Below are 22506 nucleotides of genomic sequence, written 5' to 3'. Positions count from 1 at the left end.
TAGTTAAGGCTTATATTTTAAGTTTAATCAAGAGACATATCTCCAAAAACATATAATCAAGAAGGAACCCACTCTACTCACTACTGCAGACAATGCTTTTAGTTTTTTTTGTTATCTTTCTCGCATCTAGTTTTGAATGCTGGTATATTGTTAAATATTTTCTCTCTATCCCCTCCTACCATTCTCTAATCTTCATTTTCTCATTCGCATTCTGCTCTCCAACCTGGACTCCTTCTCTCATTTTTCACAATTATACAGTCATATCAGACTCAAACCATTAACCTTGTTTCTCTCTTCACAGACGCTACCAAACCTGCTGAATTTCCTCAGCACTCCCTGTTTTTCTGTTGTTTTCTCATCTCCCCCCTCCATCCCCCACTCACTGCCCCAGCTTTGTTTACTTTCCTAGTTATGGAACTTGTGAGAACATCAGTCCCAGAACAGTCCAGGCATACACCATCCCAACACACAGATCCCACTTTCCCCAGGACTGGTGCCAGTTCTCCCAACAGAACCCATTTTGGATTAGAGGTGCTGGAAAAGCACAGCAGTTCAGGCAGCATTCGAGGAGCAGTAAAATCGACATTTCGGGCAAAAGCCCTTCATCAGGAATACAGGCAGTTTTGCCCATGCCCCAGTCTTTGAACCACTTTGACTTCTCTAATTTCATTCATTGTCTGCCAATTTGCACTTGGCTTGTGCAGCGATCCAATGATTATTACCTTTGAGGTTCCGCTCTTTAACGTAGCACCTAACTTCTGATCTGCCCTTTGCAAAACCTCATCTCTAGATCTATCTAGGTCATTGGTACCGATATGATCATGATCACTGGATCTTCTCCTGCCCACTACAAGGTCATCTCCAGACCTGGACAGATTATACAAAATCTGGCACTGGACAGACAACACAGGCATTTAGACCCTTGTTCTTTTCTGCAGAAAATAGTTTCAATACCTCTCCATAAGACCATAATGCATTCAAGATGATATAGGCTATTCAGCCCATTGAGTTTGTTCTACCATTGATGAGGTCTTGCCCTGATCTGATAATCTCACGTCCACTTTCCTGCCTTTTCCCTATAACCCTTGATTCTCTTACTGATTAAAATCTATTTATCTCTATTTTGAATAGACCTAACCTATTGACAGCTGTGTATGAGCCTCAGAAGTGCCACAGATTCACTACCTTCTAATCGACCAAATTCCTTTTAATCCCTGTTTTAAATGGGTGACCCCTTATTCTGAGATGATGCCTTCTAGTCTTATGCTCTCCATATATATTTTCTCAGGTCTCTTAAGATTCTTAAAGTGTTTTAATAAGATCACCACTCATTCTTCTGAGCTCCAGTGAGTACAGGTCCAAACTACTTAACATCCTATTAACATCCTATTTGCATCTTCACCTCATTCCAACCTAGAGAACCTCTCCTCATAAGACATATCTGATATCAGTCAGGTTGAAGCCTCAATGGACTTCCTTCAATGTCAGTATATAATTCCTTAGACAGGAGTCCAAAACTGTTCACAGTATTCCTATTATTTTGTGTAGTTGTAGTAAAACTTCTTTATTTTTATACTCCATTCCCTTTGAAATAAAAGTCAACTTTCTGTTTGTTTTCCCTATTGTCACTGAACTTGGATGAAGTTGGATGAAGCATCTATTGCAGATGTATTTGCCTTAAGTCGCACTGGCATTCAGAAGCTCCCACATTCTGTAATCACAGCACACCACCTGTCTGTAATCACTAATATGTTGGAATCAATGATTAATTAGGGTGGCATGGTGGCTCAGTGATTAGCACTGCTTCCTCAGGGATCCGGGTTCGGTTCCACCCTTGGGCGACAGTTTTTGTGGAGTTTGCACATTCTCCCTGTGTCCATGTGGGTTTCCTCCAGGTGCTCTGGTTTCCTCCCACAGTCCAAGCATGTGCAGGTTAGGTGGATTGGCCATGCTAAATTGCACATAGTGTCCAGGGATGTGCAGGCTAGGTGGATTAGTCATAGGAAATGCAGAGTTACAGGGACAAGGTAGGGAACTGGGTCTGGTTAGTGGGTTTGGTTGGGATGCTCTTTGGAGGGGTCAGTGTGGACTTAAAGGGCCGAATGGCCTGTTTCCACACTGTAGGTAATCCATGAATTGTTCAGTTTTATGAGTTAATTAATATATAATAAATACAGCCTGCAGCCTGCTACCATACTGTAGGGAATCTACGATTACAATTCTAATGAAACAGTGCAATACATACAATGCGGACAAATCTTAGTTTCTAACAATACTGGTTGCTGATTTAATTACGTCTTCTGCAGTAAACAATGAAACAAATATTTTCTCTGAAGGGTTAGGTTCTTTAAATCTACTCTGATCCACTTTTCAGCAAAACAGAGCCAAACCCCCTCTTCGTGTTCCAAAAACACTGCTTGCTTCTGTCAGCAAACACACACACACACAACTTACACAAAAGAACATTTGACACACACAGATTCCATCTCAGTGACAATGTGACATGTTTTCAATTGATTCAAGCTTCACAAATAATTTCACCTACAGTGTAATTCTTTGACTCTGTCATTAATCTTACGAATGGAGTTTCCAACTCTCTTTTTCAGAATGCCAAGCTTGTTGTGGAGATAATAATAGGCACCCTGGCTCCATTTTGAGTTCCAGAAATTATTCATTTATTGTTTATGGCTTCATTATCAATTTATTTACAATTAAAATTTACATTTCCAAAACTAAAGTTGTTCTTCAAAATGTATGAATCACAAACTAGATGCTTGCAACATGTACTGTAGATGCATCCAGATTACCCATTTTACAGATTCCAGCCTGGTTTCAGTTGGTGGTAATTTGAGCCTGAGGTGTGAGAATGTTGGCTGATGTTGGTAATGGGGAAATATGGATAAACTGATGAAAGGCATATCAGAACAGGACTTAATCACTTAATGGTAAGGTCCTGGGGAGTTTTGCTGAATAAAGAGACCTTGGAATTCAGGTCCATAGTTCCTTGAAAGTAGAGTCACAGAGAGACAAGGTAATGAAAAAGGCATTTGGTATGCTAGCCTTTATTGGTCAGTACAGAGGTTGAGATGTCATGTTGTGGCTGTACTGGACATCAGTTAGGCCATTCAGTTCTGGTCTCCCTGCTACAGGAACGATATTGTGAAACTTGAAAGGATTCAGGAAAGATTTAAAAGGTTGTTGCCAGGATTGGAAGGTTTGAGTTATAGGGAGGGTTATTTTCCCTAGAACATCATAGGCTCAGGGGTGATCTTATAGAGGTTAATAAGATCATGAAGGACCTAGGGTAAATAACCAAGATCTTTTCCCCAGCATTGCAGAGTCAAAAACTAGAGGGCATAGGTTTAGGGTGATAGGGGAAAGATTTAAATGGGACCTAAGAGGCAACTTTTACATGCAGAGACTGGTACGTGTATGGAATGAGATGCCAGACGAAATGGTGGAAGCTGGTACAATTACAACATTTAAAGGCATCTGGATGAGTATATGAAAAGGAAGGGTTTAGAGGGATATGGACCAAATGCTGGCAAATGGGACTAGATTTATATAGGATATCTAGTTGGCATGGACGTGTTGGACTGAAGGGTCTGTTTCCATGCTGTTTCAATGCTCCATGACTCTATGACTTGGTCCTGGTTTCCAAACTTAGGAATTTCAAGACAGGCAAACACAGCAGGTCAAAGGTCATTGAAACCCTATTTCATGAGGTGAAAACTTTGACCAAACATTGCCAATACTGTCATTTATGCCTTCTACCTGAATGCTTGAAGCTCAGTGAAGAATTTCATGCCCGAATCTGTGACCACTTTCCCACATGGAGGCGGAGGAATTGGGAATATGGGATAACATTTTTGCAGGAGGTAGGGTGGGAGGAGGTGTAATCCAGGTAGCTGTGGGAGTCGGTGGGTTTGTAAAAAATGTAAGTGTTGAGTCCGTCGTCATTGATGGAGATGGAGAGATCCAGGAAGGGGAGGGAGGTGTCAAAGATGGTCCAGGTGAATTTAAGGTTGGGGTGTAGCCATGGGCATATGCATGGGCCCCAACTATGCCTGTCTCTTTGTTGGCTACGTGGAACAGTCCATCTTCCGTAGTTACACCGGCACCACTCCCCACCTCTTCCTCCGCTACATTAATGACTGCATTGGCGCTACCTCGTGCTCCCGATAGGAGGTTGAGCAGTTCATCAACTTCACCAACACATTCTACTCTGACCTTGAATTCACCTGGACCATCTCTGACACCTCCCTCCCATCCCTGGTCCCCTCCATCTCTATCAAAGACAATCGACTCAACACTGACAGTGCCTGACCCTGTTGTGTTTTTCCAGCACCACTATAATCTTGACTCTGATCTCCAGCATCTGCAGTCCTCACTTTCACCTAATGCCAAAATAACCTAGACATCACTCTTATGCATTGACCCACCTCAAGAATACCAGAGCCAAGGTTTGAGTCTAAACTGGAAACTTCTGGGCAGCAGAGACAATGCACTCCATATTGTTTCACTCACTCGACATACCCAACAACAGAATACTGCTGCATAACCTGACAATAGCCCTAGCTCTCAATGGTGCACTTCCTGGTTGACTGCAAACATCACTTTTCTAACCTGGTAAATGGCCCAAGTGAGGAAACCCCAGATTTTAACAGGAAGTCTAGACAAGGCTTGACTGCTAGAAGAGAGGATGGGGAAGATGTGACCACTTGCCCCGCAAGTAGAATGTGAGGAACAGCCGATATCATCCAATTACTATCAACACCCCATAGACTGAACTCTTGTCCTGAACAATCCAGCCAGGGTGTTTTCATGGCCATTTACAGTGTGTCAGACGAAGCTGTTTAATGGAATGTGAACCCAAACATCAATATAACTGTTTCCCCAGCCAGACAAACACAAAATAGCATGGATTTCAAGTTGTTCAGGATTTTGAGGCTCGCCAGAAGTTGTGGGATTTGTCAGGTGTGTTATTTTGTAGGTCAATCATGGCTGAACTCCCCAGGGTTTGGTTAAGAAAAAGAAGGAAGCTTATGTCAGGTAGAGACAAGATAATCGAATGAATCCTGAGAAGAGTATAAAGACAGAATGAGTATACTTAAGAGGGAAATCAGGCGGAGGACAAAAAGGGAACATGAGATAACTTTGGCAAATAGGCTTAAGGAGAATTCAAAGGGTTTTCACAAATACATTAAGGACAAAAGGGTAACTAGGGAGAGAATAGGGCCCCTCAAGATCAGCAAGGCAGCCTTTGTGTGGAGCCGCAGGAGATAGGGAAGATACTGGACAAGTATTTTGCATTAGTATTTACTGTGAAGAAGGACATGGGAGATATAGAATGTGGGGAAATAGATGGTAACATCTTGAAAAATGTCCATATTACAGAGGAGGAAGTGCTTGGTGTCTTGAAATGCATAAAGGTCCTCAGTGGAGAAAGTGAGGTCTGCAGATGCTGGAGATCAGAGCTGAAAATGTGTTGCTGGAAAAGCGCAGCAGGTCAGGCAGCATCCAGGGAACAGGAGAATCGACGTTTCGGGCATAAGCCCTTCTTCAGGAATGAGGAAAGTTTGTCCAGCAGGCTAAGATAAAAGGTAGAGAGGAGGGACTTGGGGGAGGGGCGTCGGAAATGTGATAGGTGGAAAGAGGTCAAGGTGAGGGTGATAGGTCAGACTGGGGTGGAGGCGGAGAGGTCAGGAAGAAGATTGCAGGTTAGGAAGGCGGTGCTGAATTCGATGGATTTGACTGAGACAAGGTGGGGGGAGGGGAAATGAGGAAACTGGTGAAATCCGAGTTCATCCCTTGTGGTTGGAGGGTTCCTAGGCGGAAGATGAGGCGCTCTTCCTCCAACCGTCGTTTTGTTGTGGTCTGGCGATGGAGGAGTCCAAAGACCTGCATATCCTTGGTGGAGTGGGAGGGGGAGTTGAAATGTTGAGCCACAGGGTGGTTGGGTTGGTTGGTCTGGGTGTCCCAGAGATGTTCTCTGAAACGCTCCGCAAATAGCCGTCCTCAGTCCCGATTAGGTGTACCCTAGAACTCTGTGGGAAGCTAGGGAAGTGATTGCTGGACCTCTTGCTAAGATATTTGTATCATCGGTAGTCATACGTGAGGTGCTGGAAGACTGGAGGTTGGCTAAAGTGATGCCACTGTTTAAGAAGGGTGGTAAGGACAAGCCATGAAACTATAGACCGGTAAGCCTGAATTTGGTGGTGGGCAAATTGTTGGAGGGAATCCTGAGGGACAGGATATACATGTTTTTGGATGGGCAAGGACTGATTAGGGATAGTCAACATGGCTTTGTGCTTGGAAAATCATGTCTCATAATCTTTGATTGAGTTTTTTGAAGAAGTGCCAAAAATAATTGATGAGGGCAGAGTGGTGGATGTGATCTATATGGACTTCAGTAAGGCGTTCGACAAGGTTCCCCATGGGAGACTGATTAGCAAGGTTAGATCTCACTGACTACAGGGAGAACTAGCATTTGGATACAGAACTGGCTCAAAGGTAGAAGACAGAGGGTGATGGTGGAGGGTTGTTTTTCAGACTGGAGGCCTGTGACCAGTGAAGTGTCACAATGATCTGTGCTGGGTCCACTACTTTTTGTAAATGATAGAAATGATTTGGATATGAGCATAGAGGTATAGATGGTAAGTTTGCAGATGACACCAAAATTGGAGGTGTAGTGGACAGCGAAGAGGGTTACCTCAGATTTGGACCAGATGGGCCAATGGGCTGAGAAGTGGCAGATGGAGTTTTATTTAGATAAATGCACGGTGCTGCATTTTGGGAAAGCAAATCTTAGCAGGACTTATACATTTAATGGTAAGGTCATAGGGAGTGTTGCTGAACAAAGAGACCTTGGAGTGCAGGCTCATAGCTCTTTGAAAGTGGATTGCAGGTAGATAGGATAGTAAAGAAGGCATTTGGCATGCTTTCCTTTATTGGTCAGAGTACTGAGTACAGGAGTTGGGAGGTCGTGTTTCGGCTGTACAGGATATTGGTTAGGTCACTTTTGGATTATTGAGTGCAATTCTGGTCTCCTTCCTATTGGAAGGAAGTTGTGAAACCTGAAAGGGTCCAGAAAACGATTTACAAGAATGTTGCCAGGGTTGGAGGATTTGATCTATCGGGAGAGGTTGAATAGGCTGTTTTCTCTGGAGCATTGGAGTCTGAGGGGTGACCTTATAAAGTTTTATAAAATCATGAGGGGAATGGATAGGATAAATAGACAAAGTATTTTCCCTGGGGTGGAGAAGTCCAGAACTAGGGGCATAGGTTTACGGTGAGAGGTGAAAGATATAAACGAGATCTAAGGGGCAACGTTTTCATGCAGAAGATGGTATGTGTATGGAAGGAGTTGCCAGAGGAAGTGGTGGAGGCTGGTACAATTGCAACATTTAAAAGGCATCTGGATGGATATATGAATAGGAAGGGTTTGGAGGAATATGAGCCAGGTGCTGGCAGGTGGGACCTGATTGGGTTGGGATAACTAGTCGGCATGGACCAAAGGGTCTGTTTCCGTGCTGTACATCTCTATGACTGTATGTCACTAAGTAATTTTTAAGACGCAGTGCCAGGAATACAATTTATTGTTGGGGAAGAAGAAGGAAAACCTGGATTCTTGGAGGACAAAACACAAATATCCCTTCCCTCTGACACTTCCAGGTTAGTTTTGTGTACAATTTAACATATGGACAGGGAAGTGATGACTAAAAACATTTTATACACAGTGAATGCTAAAGATTGAGCTTAAGAAATAGTAATAAAATCTATTTAATGTTGAAGGAATGATTTATGCGAGTTTTTTTATTTTACTTCTGAAATTACTATCTTTGATAGACAGAAAAATAAGATGTTCAGAATTCTGTTTGGAGGTTAATGACAGTCTCCTCCAAGGCCACCTTGTTTTCACTTTGATTTGATTTCACCCAAAATTGGAAATTTGAGAAAAGCATAAATTGTAAAATTGAGTAAGTTTGAATCAGGTGAAAAGTTAAATGTTTTGAAATTTCAAACATGACCTCAGGCTGCCTCAAATCTTCCGACTATCTGGTTTAATAGAGTCTTATCATAGACAACCAATCAACTCTCCGAGGCCTGTCAGATATTTGCAGCTTTTAACTTCTCTCTTTGCCTTCAATTTTAACAAGCTTTTATTTTATCTAATGGGCTTTGGGAAGACTGACAACTAAAAGGAAGTGAGAATGAGATGGATCTATTAAGTGAGTGCTTTTACAGTACTGTTTGTTAGCCTGGAGAAGCTGGCGTACCTTCTTCAATCCCCAACTAAATAAACTATAAAACATCCAGACAGACTGCCCTCCTGACACCTCCCTACGATCTCAATGTCTCCACCACCCACCTCCTTTACTATCACTTTAGGGTGGTATGATGGCTAAGAGGTTAACACTACTACTTCACAATGCTAGGGACCAGGGTTCAATTCTACCCTTGGGTGACTGTCTGTGTGGTGTTTGAATGGTTTCCCTGTGTTTGCATGGGTTTCCTCCTGTGGTCCAAAGATGTGCAGGTTAGGTGAATGGGCCAGGCTAAATGGCCCATAGTATGTAGTGATGTGCATACTAGGTGTGTTAGCCATGAAAGTTACATGGTAGGGGGTGGGTCTGGGTTGAATGCTCTTTGGAGGATCAGTGTGAACTTCTTGGGCTGAATGGCCTGCGTTTATGTTGAACAGATTCTATCATTTTTTTTAGGATCTGTCCCTTTTCGTCCCACCTTAATGATCTCTGCCCTGATCTAGTGATTGGCTGCCCCCATCCAAGCGATTATGCTTCTTTGCCAAATCCCATTCATGATACTGATCTCTCGTTACTTCCTTTCCTGTTCTCCCTCTGTATACTTCTCCTGCCTCTTCTGTGAGTACTTTGCTACTCACACAAGAGGCAAGCTGCTCATCAATCTGTCAATCAGATTGGTGTTAGATGGGTATCCTGCAGTAATATCTCCTAATGTCCTGCTGCTTTTGAAAACTTGATACCCAAGTTTCCTGCCCATCATTAATTTCTTCCATCAAACTTTTTCTCCAAATGTGTGACCCCACAAATATTAGGGGCCTCAATATGAATATGGTGAGGCTTATTTTGACTTCAACACTAAGCAACTTCCAGAGCAAAAGATGTCAGAAAAGAAGTTAATATTTTTCTTGATCTGGAACACTTGATACAGACTGAAATATAATTGAACAGATACATGGATGGGATGGGCACTGGACTAGTGTAGTTAGAAACATATAAAGAAGGTGTGATCTTAACTATAGATTGTGTTGTAGAATAATTATTGAATAATGTTTCCTTACTCTTAGTTTTTGACTGACTACAAAACGGATATTTCAGTAAGTAAGTTTTTAACCCTTTGAGTTCTGAAGCTTTAAAGAGTAGACACAAAAATAGGCTTTCAGACCATTTTAAACCAAATAAAGTCATCATTGTTTATTTTTCACAACACCCAAAATATAAATACAGTAAACACCCACCCCTCAAACACACAGACAGACATACACTCAAGAAAAAATGATTTCTAAAGATGTTACATGCACTTAGATTATGAGATGATTAAAAGAAAAACATTCTTTTTGTACAGTCGTTAAGGTGTTGCAGGCCTGAAAGGTTTTCTCTTGGCTCAGTGAAGGCAATGAAGGTTGGTTTTTCATGGCTTTTCACTAAAAGCTGTGGTTGAGCCTCTGTATTTATGAAATATAATCTTGCAAAATAATCTCTGAAGTGACCCTCCCTTGGGCTCACTGGAAGCCTGTAGTTTCTCTGTAGTCTCCTTACTCCACACTAATGCATTAGGCTGGTCTCGTGCATTCATGAAATGTTGGTTCCCTCCAGCTACTTTCACTCATGGGATGTCGGGATGGATTCCATTTTTACACATCATGTTAATAGCAGATGGATTAGACTCATGATGGATGAATGTTTACTGATCCAGTGACATATTCCAGCTATGATTATTCTCCATTATGTCCTCATTGAACTGGGCCAACCAGTGAGATATGAGAGTGCATTTGCTGTGGTGGTTTTCAATCTCTTTCATCGAAATGGTGACAGGGAGTCGACCAACGCCGGGGGTGGGGTGGGGGAGGCACATTTCTATTTCAGATAAGTTCCCAGAGATTTGTTCAGACATGTCAATCTCTACCTAAGCAGAAATAACAAGTTTCCTAACCCCCAGGGCTATAATTTTTTGAAACAAATTGTCTATTCAATATTGCTTTTTTAATTTAGAGAATGATTCAAAATGTTCATTTTCCTTCTGAGCCTTATGACTATGAGAGTTGGAAGAAATTAGGGAGAGAAAGAGACAGGAAGTTGAGCATTGCTGGCTGTAATGTGTGTTTCTTCTGCAACATTGTGTGATCACAACACTGAGTCTCAGTAGGTTGGCTCATGCCAATCTTAATAAACCTCTAACTGTTTTTGACTACATTGTAAATTTATTCAGGCACAGGAATCTGTCTCTTTGCTGGAACAGAAATATATTTCTAACAGTGAAACAAATTTAAACTTTGACTTTACATAAAACCTGGAGTTGGGAGTATTCATGAGCAGAATGATTGTAAAAATGTGTCTTGATCGAAAGGATTAATTGTGGCTTTCTAATTCAAGATGAATCTACTAACTTTACCGTCAGATTGAGCAAAGTTGTGCAGCAAAGTAGACAGCTGCATAGTGGCATTGGCATGAGGTTAATAATGCAGTTGACCTAGGTAATGTTCTGGAGACCTTGGATCGAATCCTAGCATGGTAGATGGTGGAATTTCAGCAATATAAAAAATTTGGAATTAATGACTACTACAGAAACATTGTTGAAAAATGTGGTGCTGGAAAAACACAGCAGGCCAGGCAGCATCCGAGGAGCAGGAGAATCGACGTTTCGGGCATAAGTCCTTCTTCCTGAAGAAGGGCTTATGCCCGAACGTCGATTCTCCTGCTCTTCGGATGCTGCCTAGCCTGCTGTGTTTTTCCAGCACCACATTTTTCAACTCAAATTGACAATGATTCTGTAGTAGAGTTGAAAAATGTGGTGCTGGAAAAACATAGCAGGCCAGGCAGCATCCGAGGAGCAGGAGAATCGACGTTCGGGCATAAGCCCTTCTGCAGGAAGAAGGACTTATGCCCGAAACGTCGATTCTCCTGCTCCTCGGATGCTGCCTGGCCTGCTATGTTTTTCCAGCACCACATTTTTCAACTCTACTACAGAATCATTGTCAATTTTCAGGAAAAGGAAGACCCAGCTGGTCTCCTAATGTCTTTTTGGGAGGGAAACAGCTCTATTTACCCAGTCTGGTGTACATGTCACTCCAGATCCACAGCAATGTGGTTAATTCTTGGGCAGATGATGGAAATGTGTTGCTGCAGCAGGTCAGGCAGCATCTAGGAAACAGGAGAATCGACGTTTCGGGCATTAGCCCTTCTTCAGGAATTCTTGGGCAAACAGGAACAGGTAATAAATGCTGGCCTAACCAAAGATACCCACATCCCATGGCCAAATGATATATTAAAAAGTATTGTGATGTGAAGCAGCAAGTAGGTGTTTTATCCTTGCCTCAGTGATAACATTATCAGCCTTGAGGCAAAGATGGTGGTGATTTAAATTCTCGTCAGAGTTTGAGCTGAATTTCCCCTCTGGCAAACCTGGCATCAGGTCCCCAAACCTGCTCCAAGTCAGAAACAGCCCTCCAACATGTTTTTCAGTTTGATAGGCCAGTTAATGGGCTTCATAGTGGAGAGTGCTGGAAAAGCACAGCAGGTCAGGCAGCATCCCAAGGAGCAGGAGAGTCGACGTTTTGGGCAAAAGCCCTTCATCAGGAATGAGGCTGGGAGCCTTGGAGGTGAAGAGGGTGGGGAGGAGAGTAGGCTGGGACAAAGATAGCTGAGATTGCAATAGGTGGATGGAGGAGAGGGTAATGGTGATGGGTCGGAGGGCAGATGGAGCAGATAGATGGGAAGGAAGATGGACAGGTAGGATAGGTCATGAGGACAATGCTGAGTTAGAAGGTTGGATCTGGGATAAGGTGGGAGAGGGGAAATGAGGAAACTGGTGAAATCCACATTGATGCCATTGGGTACCAAGCAGTGAATGGCCTCCCGAGACTGGAAGGCTAATAAGAGGCCATCCACAATTGATAGATCACACCCTCAGTGCTTTGAATTGGAAGCTATTGATGTTTGTGATAGAGATGGAGAGAGAGAGAGAGAGAGAGAGACAGCAGGACACATCTATCTTGAGGAGAAAGTGAGGTCTGCAGATGCTGGAGATCAAAGTTGAAACTTTATTGCTGGAACAGCACAGCAGGTCAGGCAGCATCCAGGGAACAGGAGATTCGACGCTTCGGGCACAGGCCCTTCTTCAGGAATCTAACAGGAGATTCGACGTTTTGGGCACAGGCCCTTCTTCAGGAACATCTATCTTGAGGTGCCTGCTGAACATATTAAAATGACCATAAACATGGAGGCCACAGCTGCATATGGAGGCTGCTCCATTGAAAATGTACTACTACCTGCACTAGTTCCACTTTTGAGGACTAGGCCCATAGCTTTGAATTTATGACACTTCAAGTGCTCATTCATGTACTTTTTAAATGTTGTGCACACACACACATATATATATATATATATGGGTTTTTATTGTCACATGTACTCAAGTAAAGGGATATAGGAGTACAGTGAAAAATTTACAACATTACCATTCCCCAGTGTCATCTTAGATACAAAAAACCAGAATTAACAGAAATAACCATTTTAGATACAAAATCAAAACAACCTTAGAAAATATAAAATAAAAAAAAACAGAAATACAAGAAACAGAGACAAGAAGAAATGGAAATGTTTGTATCAGAAAGTTTTATCTCCATTAGGTAAGTAGGCCTCTGTCCCCAAAGCCATGATTTACAATAACTCGCTGCTGCTGCCGACCTCCTGAACTCACTCCTCAATCCCCACATTGTCGCTGCCATTCCAGTGCTGCCGATGACCCTTCAAAGTTGCAAAATGCTCCAAAGGAAAGAAAAAGATAAAAAAAGAAAAATAAGAAGAGCAAAATTTTAAGAAAAACAAAGGGAAGCAGATGGAAGCGAGTCAGCCCAGGCTCAGCAACCTGAAAGCTGCACTGCTACTCTGCCGCCATCTTGAATCTCAACTACCCTCCCAGGTAATGCTTTCCAGATTCCTACCACTCTCTGGGTGACAAAGCTTTCCTCAAATCTCTTCTTTACACAATAAAATTATTCCCCCTTGTTACTGGCACCTTCAACTATGGGAAACAGCGGCTATTTCTTTTCCCATCAATGCCCTTCATATTCTTAAACACCGCTATAAGGTCCTCCTTTACTTTCTTTACTCCAAAGTAAACAACCCAAGCTGATCTACCTTCTATTGAAGTTGAAATGCAACATCCTGGCAACACCAATGACATAGGTAATAAATGGGATGAGGTCCTACAAGCAGAATTTAGGGAGCTGGGAGCCAAGTTAAAAAGTAGGACATCAGAGGTAGTAATCTCAGGATTGCTACCAGTGCCATGTGCTAGTTGGAGTAGAAATGAAAAAAAAGGTAGGATGATGAAGGAGGGAGTGGTTCAGATTTTTGGGACATTAGGACTGGTTCTGAGAGAGGTGGGACTATTATAAATTGGATGGTCTACATCTGGGAAGAACCAGAACCAATGTCTCAGGGGTGCTTTTGCAACGCTGTTGGGGAGGGTTTAAACTAATGTGGCGGGGAATAGGAACCAAATGAGGAGGTTAGTGGACAGTAAGGAGGTAGTAGCTAAAGTCTGCAAGGAACTAGATAATGAAGTCAGCGTGACTAACGGGAAGAGTAGGTTGGGAGCAGATGATGAACACCAAAGGACTGGTGGTCTGAGGTGCATTTGTTTTAATGCAAGAAGTGTAGTAGGCAAAGCAGATGACCTTACGGCTTAGATTAGTAACTGGGAGTATGATGTTATTGGTTTTACTGAGACTTGGTTGAGGGAAGGGCATGACCGGCAACTAAATATCCCAGGATATCGATGCTTCAAGTGGAATAGGGAGGGAGGTAAAAGGAATGGAGGAGTTGCATTACTGGTCAGAGAGGATATCCCAGCTGTGCTGAAGGAGGGCACTGTGGAGAACTCGAGCAGTGAGGCAATATGGACAGAGCTCAGAAATCGGAAGGCTATGATTACAATTCGGGGCTGTACTACAGGCCTTCCAATAGTAAGTGCGAGATAGAAATTCAAATATGTAGACAGATTATGGAAAGGTGCAGGAGCAACAAGGTGGTGGTGATGGGAGATTTTAATTTCCTCAACATTGACTGGGATTCACTTAGTTTTAGAGATCTAGATGGAGCAGAATATGTAAGGAGCATCCAGGAGGGTTTCCTAGAGCAGTATGTAAATAGACCAACTCAGGAAGGGGCTATAAGGGACCTGGTGTTGGGGAATGAACCCAGCCAGGTGGTTGAAGTAACAATGGGGATTACTTTAGGAATAGTGTTTTAGAATACTCATAGGCAAAGACAAGAGTGGCCCCAAAGGAAGAGCTAAACTGGGGGAAAGCCAACTATACCAAAATGCGGCAGGTGCTGGGGAATGTAGACTGGGAGCAGCTGATATGTGGGAGGCTTTTAAAGAGAGGTTGATTAGAGTACAGGGCAGACATGTTCCTGTGAAAAAGAGGGAAAGAAATGGCAAGATTAGGGAACCATGGATGACAGGTGAAATTGTGAGACTACCTAAGAGGAAAAAGGATGTGTACATAAGGTCTAGGTGACTGAAAACAGACAAAGCTTTGGAAGAATATCGGGAAAGTAGGACCAATCTGAAATGAGGAATTAAGGGGCTGAAAAAAGTCATGAAATATCTTTAGCAAACCAGGTTAAGGTAAATCCCAAAGCCTTTTATTCATATGTAAGGTACAAGAGGGTAACTAGGGAAAGGGTTGGCCCAATCAAGGATAAAGGAGGAAAGTTATGCGTGGAATAAGAGAAAATGGATGAGATTCTTAACAAGTACTTTGCATCAGTATTCACCAAGGAGAGGTGAGATTAGGAATAGATCTTTGAGTACTCTCAGTCAAGTCGATGTAAGGAAGGAGGAAGTGTTGGGCATTCTAAAAGGCATTAAGGTGGACAAATCCCTCAGTAGTCTGGATGGGATCTATCCCAGACTACTGAGGGAAACGAGAGAGGAAATAACAGATGTCTTTGCAGCATCCTTGAACATGGGTGAGGTTCCGGAAGACTGGAGAATTGCTAATGTCCCCTTGTTTAAGAAGGGTAGCAACGATAATCCGGGTAATTATAGACTGATGAGCCTGATGTCAGTGGTAGGGAAGCTGATGGAAAAGATACTGAGGGATAGGATCTACTTACATTTGAAAGAGAATGGGCTTATCAGTGGTAGGCAACATGGTTTTGTGCAGGGAAGGTCATGTCTTACCAACTTAATAGAATTCTTTGATGGAGTGACCAAGTTGATTGATGAGAGAAGGGCTGTAGATGTCATATACATGGATTTCAGTAAGGCATTTGATAAGGTTCCCCATGGTAGGCTGATGGAGAAAGTGAAGTTGCATGGGGACCAAGGTGCACTAACTGAATGGATAAAGAAATGGCTGAGCAGCAGAAGACAGAGAGTAGTTGTGGAAGGGAGTTTCTCAAAATGGAGAACTGTTCCACAGGGATCCATGTTGGGACCACTGTTGATTATGATATACATAAATGATCTGGAGGAAGGTATAGGTGGTCTGATTAGCAAGTTTGCAAATGACACTAAGATTGGTGGAGTAGCAGATAGTGAAGGAGACTGTCAGAAAATGCAGCAGAATATAGATAGATTGGAGAGGTGGGCAGAGAAATGGCAGATAGTCTTCAATCTGGGCAAATGCTAGGTGATGCATTTTGGAAGATCCGATTCAAGAGCAAACTATACAGTAAATGGAAAAGTCCTGGGTAAGATTGATGTACAGAGAGATCTGGGTGTTCAGGTCCATTGTACCCTGAAGATTGCAATACAGGTCAATAGAGTGGTCAAGAAGGCATACAGCATGTTTTCCTTCATCTGATGGGGTATTGAGTGCAAGAGTTGGCATGTCATGTTACATATCAGCTGCTCCCAGTCTACATTCCCCAGCACCTGCCGCATTTTGGTATAGTTGTATAGGACTTTGGTTCAGCCACATTTGGAATACTGCATACAGTTCTGGTCAACGCATTAGCAAAATGATGTGGATGCTTTGGAGAGAGTGCAGAGGAAGTTCACCTGATGTGGAGGGTGCTAGCTATGAGGAGAGGTTGAATAGATTATGATTATTTCATTAGAAAGACAGAGGTTGAGGGGGGAGCTGATTGAGGTCCACAAAATCATGAGAGATGTAGACAGGGTGGATATCAAGAAGCTTTTTCCCAAAGTGGGGGACTCAATTACTAAGGGTCTTGAATTCAAGGTGAGAGGGGAAAGGTTTAGGGGAGATATACATATAAAGTTCTTTATGCAGAGGGTGGTTGGTGCCTGGAACACATTGCCAGCAGAGGTGGTAGAGGCGAGAATGATTGTGTCATTTTAAGATGTATCTCGACAGATACATGAATGGGCATGGAGCAAAGGAATACAGATCTTTAGAAAATAGGCAGCAGGTTTAGATAGAAGATCTAGATCAGTGCAGGTTTGGGGGGCTGAGGGGCCTGTTCCTGTGCTGTAATTTTCTTTGTTCTTTGAATCTCCTCTGCACACCTTCCAGTGCAGTCACATCTTTCTAACAGTGTGGTGAGCAGAACTGTACACAGTACTCCAGCTGTGACCTAACTGCAATTCCGTACAGCTTCAACATGACATCCCTATTCTTCTAATATTTGCCACGAATGATGAAGACAAGAATATCCTGTATGTTGTCTTAACTATTCTATTAACCTGTCCTGCACCTTCAGGGATCTGTGGACAAACATCCCAAGTTCCCTCTGTTCCTCTGAGCTTCCTCCTCTCTTGCCATTCATTGAGTACTCCCTTGTCTCGATCCTTGTTCCAAAGTACATCACTCACGGTTATCAGGTTAAATTCCATCTGCCACTGATTTGCCCATCTGGCCAAGCCGTTTATATCCTTCTGTAACCTAACACCTTCCTCACTTTCAACCACCTGGCCAATCTTTGTGACATCTCATCTACATCATTTATGAAACAATAAGGGATCCCTTTGGTGTGCCATTGCACACTGTGTTTCAGTCACACAAACAGACTAATACCACCACTCCCTTCTCATACCACTGAAACAATTTTGGATCCATCTTGCCAAGTTACCCTGGATCCCATGAGCTTTTACCATCGCAGTATAGAGACTGTGGGGTTGGGGACACTTGTGTGTTGTTGCTCTTTGATGTGTCACTGTCTCACTGTCTGTATTTCAGTTGCTCGGTGTCTGACACTTGGAAGGTTCCACTCTGTACATGAGAGAGGAAGAGAGGCTGGAGGGTTTGAGTTAAAAGGAAAGGTTGGATTGACTGAGACTTTTTTCCCTGGAGTGTAGGAAGTTGAGGGGTGAGCTTACAGATGTTTATAAAATCATGATAAGGTGAGTAGCAAAGGTTTTTCCTTCGGATCGTGGAGCTCAAAACTGTTTAAGGTGAGGGGGGGAAAGATTTAAAAGGGACCTCAGCGGAAGGTTTTCCACACAGGAATATGGAATGAATTCCCAGAAGAAGTGGTAGATGCAGGTATAGCTAAAGCATTTAAAAGACATCTGAGCAGGTACATGATTAGGAAAGGATTGTGGGGATATGGACCAAACGCAGTTTGGGAAACCTGTTCAGCATGGATATGTTGGATCATTGGGTCTGTTTCTGTGCTTTATGACTCTATTAGTTTTATTGCCTGCTCTTTAGTTTAGTGTCCATTCTACCCTGACACTTATTTTCAGATTGGCTCTTAGTCAGAGCCATGCCACTTTCAAACTCATTGGTCAAAGTAAAGGAAGCATGGAAAATGCTAGAAAAAAAATCGCTCTTAAAGGGACTCCAATTTCCAGCATGTAGAGACCCAGCAAGGACATGATGACCTAAAGGCCCCCCTACACTATGATTAAAATTTAAAAGGGGCAACTTTTTCACACTGAGGATGCTGAGTTTATGGAATGAGCTGCTAGAGGAAGTGGTGGAGACTGGTACAATTACAACATGAATGGGTATATGAATAGGAAGGGTTTGATGGGATAAAGGCCAAATGCTGGCAAATGGGACTAGATTAGGTTAGGATATCTGGTAGGTATGGATGAGTTGGACCGAAGGGTCTGTTTCCGGGCTGTACATCTCTACGACTTTATGATGGGTAGAGCAGGCTCAAAGGGCTGATTGGCCTACTTCAATTTTCTATGATTCAAGAATTGATATAAGATTAGCAATAAGACTCAAAGCGTATCAAAATAAAAAACAAAATAAAAGTGTTCATGATGAAGAAAAGCCTGAAAATAGCTGATTCATTCGTTTTAAGTTGTTGCGTAGAAGCACTGAGTGGGAGTGTAGTTGATAATTCTGCACTAATTCCAGTTTTATTGTGATTTGTGTGAAGTGAATCAGTAATTTATTTTCATCAGTTTAATTCTCGCTCTCACCATAGTGTCACACAGAAACATCAGGATATTTTAGAGGATTTAGCATGATATGGATATCATTCTTCATGGTTAATTTATTCTTTTCAACCTATAACTTTAATGATCAGAAGCAGTAAATAGTAGGTAGAGAAGATTTGGTAATTAAGATAATTACACTGTAATGAGATGCATAGAGTTTATTGAATTGCACAAATTGCCATCAAACACCTTTGAAAGTGATTTCTGTGGGAACGGGAAATGATTTTTGTTAATAGCCTGATATAACAGGTTGCCCACCACAAATGCAATCAGTGGCATGAAAAGTAATGAAATCCCATGTAAATGTGGGAATTAAAAATAAACTAAAAATAAAATAACAAATGACCTTGCCCAGATTTTAAAAGGGAACATCTTACCTTGACTTTCCTGAAGATATAACAGAGTGAATAGACAAAGGTAATATAATAGATTACATTACTTTCAAAAGACCCTATATAACATACCACATCATTAACTAATCAATGTGACCAAGGAATGTTGGATTAGGGGGCAAGTAGCAGAATGGATAGCTAGCTGACTGAAGGCAGAAAGCCACAGAGTCGGGCTATTTTTTCACAATGGCAGAATGGAGAAAGTGGTGTTCCATGAGGATCACTACTGGGACCACTGCTGTTCATCGTTCATATTGACAATTTGAACTTTGGAAGTAAAGATACAGTTTCTAAACATCTGTAGATGACATTAAATTGAGACTTGGGGTGGATAGTCATTTGTGAGGAGGATAAATCGCAAGAAGATTGCAAAATTAACAAATAGTTGGCAAATTAATTTCAAATTGGATAAGTTTGACAAATGACACTTTGGCAAGAAAGATAAGAAGGTTAGTTAGAAAATAAAAATCTATGAGGGATCAAAGAAAAAAATAAACACAAAATGACTATGAATAATAACAGAGATAAGCAAGACCATAAAAAAGCAATCTAAGTCAACTAAGAGATTCTAAGAGAATTAAAAAGTAAAGCTGCACCCTGCTGGGTTGATAGGTATAATAATATATTATTGAATTGATATTTAAAAAGTTATAATTATGAAACAGAAATTGGGGATATACTGCTTGGAGAACATTAATCAAGTAGGCGACCTTTTTTGTTGAAGGGAGAAAGTTCAGTGGCTGTTACACCTCACACACTGAAGGAGTCCATATCCAAATGCAGACCTAGACAATATCCAGGCTGGGGCTGACAAATGATGCATAGCAACACAAGTGCCAAGCAATGACAATTTTCAACAAGATATAATCTAACCATTCTCTCTTGATATTTAATGACATTACCTTTGCTGAATTGCCCACAGTCAAGATCCTGGGGGTTACCATTGACCAGAAACTGAACTGGACCCGCCATATAAACACTGTCGAAATAGGTACAAGTCAGGGGCCAGGAATCCTGCAGTGAGTAACTCACCTCCTGACTCCTCAAAGCCTATCCATCATCTACAATGTATGGTACAAGTCAGGAGTGTGATGGAATACTCCCCACTTGCCTGGATGCATCCAGCTCCAACAACACTCACAAAGCTCGACACCATCCAGGACAATGGTAATGTCACTGAGCAGACATGCAGGCTTATGCTCTGGGATGCAGGTTCATGTCCCACCATGGCAGCTCATGGAATTTAAATTAGTTTGATTACAATTTGGAACTGAAAGCTAGTCTCTGTTATGGTGATTGTTATAAAATCTCATCTGGTTTATTAATGTTCTTTAGGGAAAGAGGTCGGTCTTCTTTCCCTCGTCTGGCCTCTCTGTGACCCCAGACTCAGAGCGACGTTATTTACTTTTAAGTGCCTTCTGACATGTCCTAGCAAGCCACTCAGTTCAAAGGGCAAATGCTGTCATACACACACACATTTTTCAAACTAAAAGACAGAACTATTAAGAAGTATGATTGTATAGAAGCAAGATCAAAAAATAACAGATTAAAGGCTGATAATGTAATGTTTTATGGCTTTAACATTTTTTGCTAAGCATCCAAGTTTGTGTTAGACCCATTAAGATTCAAAAAGATCTGTTTTTAGTGCTGCAGAATGTAAATTATTCACAATTATTGACAAATTGTTTCTGCAGGTGAGCGGGAATGCTGTACTGTCTCTAAGACTTAAACTTTTTGACATGTTGCTGTTGTTATTGCTTGTACTGAATTTTATTTCCCACTCTATTTCAGTGTGTTTCCAAAAATGAACGTATTCTAAGGCGCCATTATAATCTTTAACTTCATGGCTTGGCGTGTCTCTCACTCCACTATTATCAGCAGGTCAGGTGACCAAAGCAGGATCAATGATGTGTTTTGAGGAGCACACCAGCTCCAGGTGAAGATCTAGTACCAATCTGAGCATTAAGCAATAGAAGCAACATGGCGTGGAGAGTGCAAAGTGACCTCACAACTAACAATGAGATTAAAGCTCTGTGGTCATGTACATTCAGTTGTGAATAGAAACAGGCCATTAAATATCCAACTAATTGAAGGAAGACACCCTATGGACATTCACAAGCATCATCAGCCAGAAGTGTAGGGTAGCTTTTTCCCCTTGATCTCTTCCTGAAATCTCCACCACCATTGATACCAATCTACAGTAATTCACGTGATATCATGAAATGTCTGAGTGAATGGAAGACAGGGAGGTTTTTAAACTCTAAAAGCATTCTAGCAGGATTTCTGAAGACTTGTGGTCCAGAACTGTTCCAATACAGCTACAGTACTGGGAACTACATGACCAAGTATAAAGTTTCCCAGCCATATCCTGTCTACAGATCTAATCTGGTTGATATACCATTCCACCAGTGTGCACTCAGTTACCAACATTTTGAAGTGTCATCAACAGTTCTGTCAAGGAGCACTTACGCAGGAATGACCTATCACCAATCTGAGTTCCAGCAGGACCACTTGACTCCAGACGTCTTTACTGCCTTGGACTAACCATGGACAAAGGAGCTGAAATTCAGAGAGGAGTTAGATTGATTCATCTTGTCATTGTTGTAGCATTTAACAACATGGAATAAAAAGGTTCAAAGGGCAGCATGATGACTCAATGGTAGCACTGCTGCTTCACAGCACCAGGGAACCAGGTCCAATTCCTTAGGTGACTGACTGTGTGGAATTTGCAGATTCTCCCCAACTTTGCATGGGTTTCCTCCCACAGTCCAAAGATGTACAGGATAGGTGGATTGGCCATGCTAAATTGCCCATAGTGTCCAGGGACACACAGGCTAGGTGGATTAACCACGGGAAATGCAGGGTTACAGAGATAGGGTAGGGGAGTTTGGGGGGGATACTCTTCAGAATGTTAGTGTGGACTCACTGGGAGTAAGGGGCAATGCTGTTGGTACAGGATGGAATAAGTATGATAACAAAAAATGATCTTGAATGAGAGAATGTAGAATCCATATGGGCAGAAGTAAGAAATAAAAAGGGAAAGAAGACAATATTAGGAGGAGTCTGTAGGCTCCCTAATAATAGCTATACAAATCAAGAGACAATGAGCACATGTAACAAAGGCAGTACATTAAACATGGCTGACTTTAGTCTTCATGTCGTTTGAGATAGTCAGATTGGCAGGGAAGCCATCAGGAAGCATTCATAGAGTATTTTCTAAACTATTTCCTAGAATAATGTGCTGTGGATCCAATGAGGGGTCAGGTTAGTTTGGATCTGTTGATGTGTAATGAGACGGTTTAATAAATGATGTCAGAGTAAAAGATCCCCTCAGAAACAGTGACCATAGCAAGGTAGAATTTAGCAATCAGTTTGAGAAGCAGGAACTTGGATCAGACACAACTGTGCTAAAGAAGATAAAAGGCATTACAAAGGAATCAGGTTAGAGATATCTGGATTGAACTGGAATAGAAATTTA

The sequence above is a fragment of the Chiloscyllium plagiosum genome, unplaced genomic scaffold, assembly GCF_037043375.1.
Source record: "Chiloscyllium plagiosum isolate Xiang-an unplaced genomic scaffold, Cpla_swu_hap1 HiC_scaffold_39, whole genome shotgun sequence".
Classification (NCBI taxonomy): domain Eukaryota; kingdom Metazoa; phylum Chordata; class Chondrichthyes; order Orectolobiformes; family Hemiscylliidae; genus Chiloscyllium; species Chiloscyllium plagiosum.
This window is presented reverse-complemented; position numbering follows the sequence as displayed.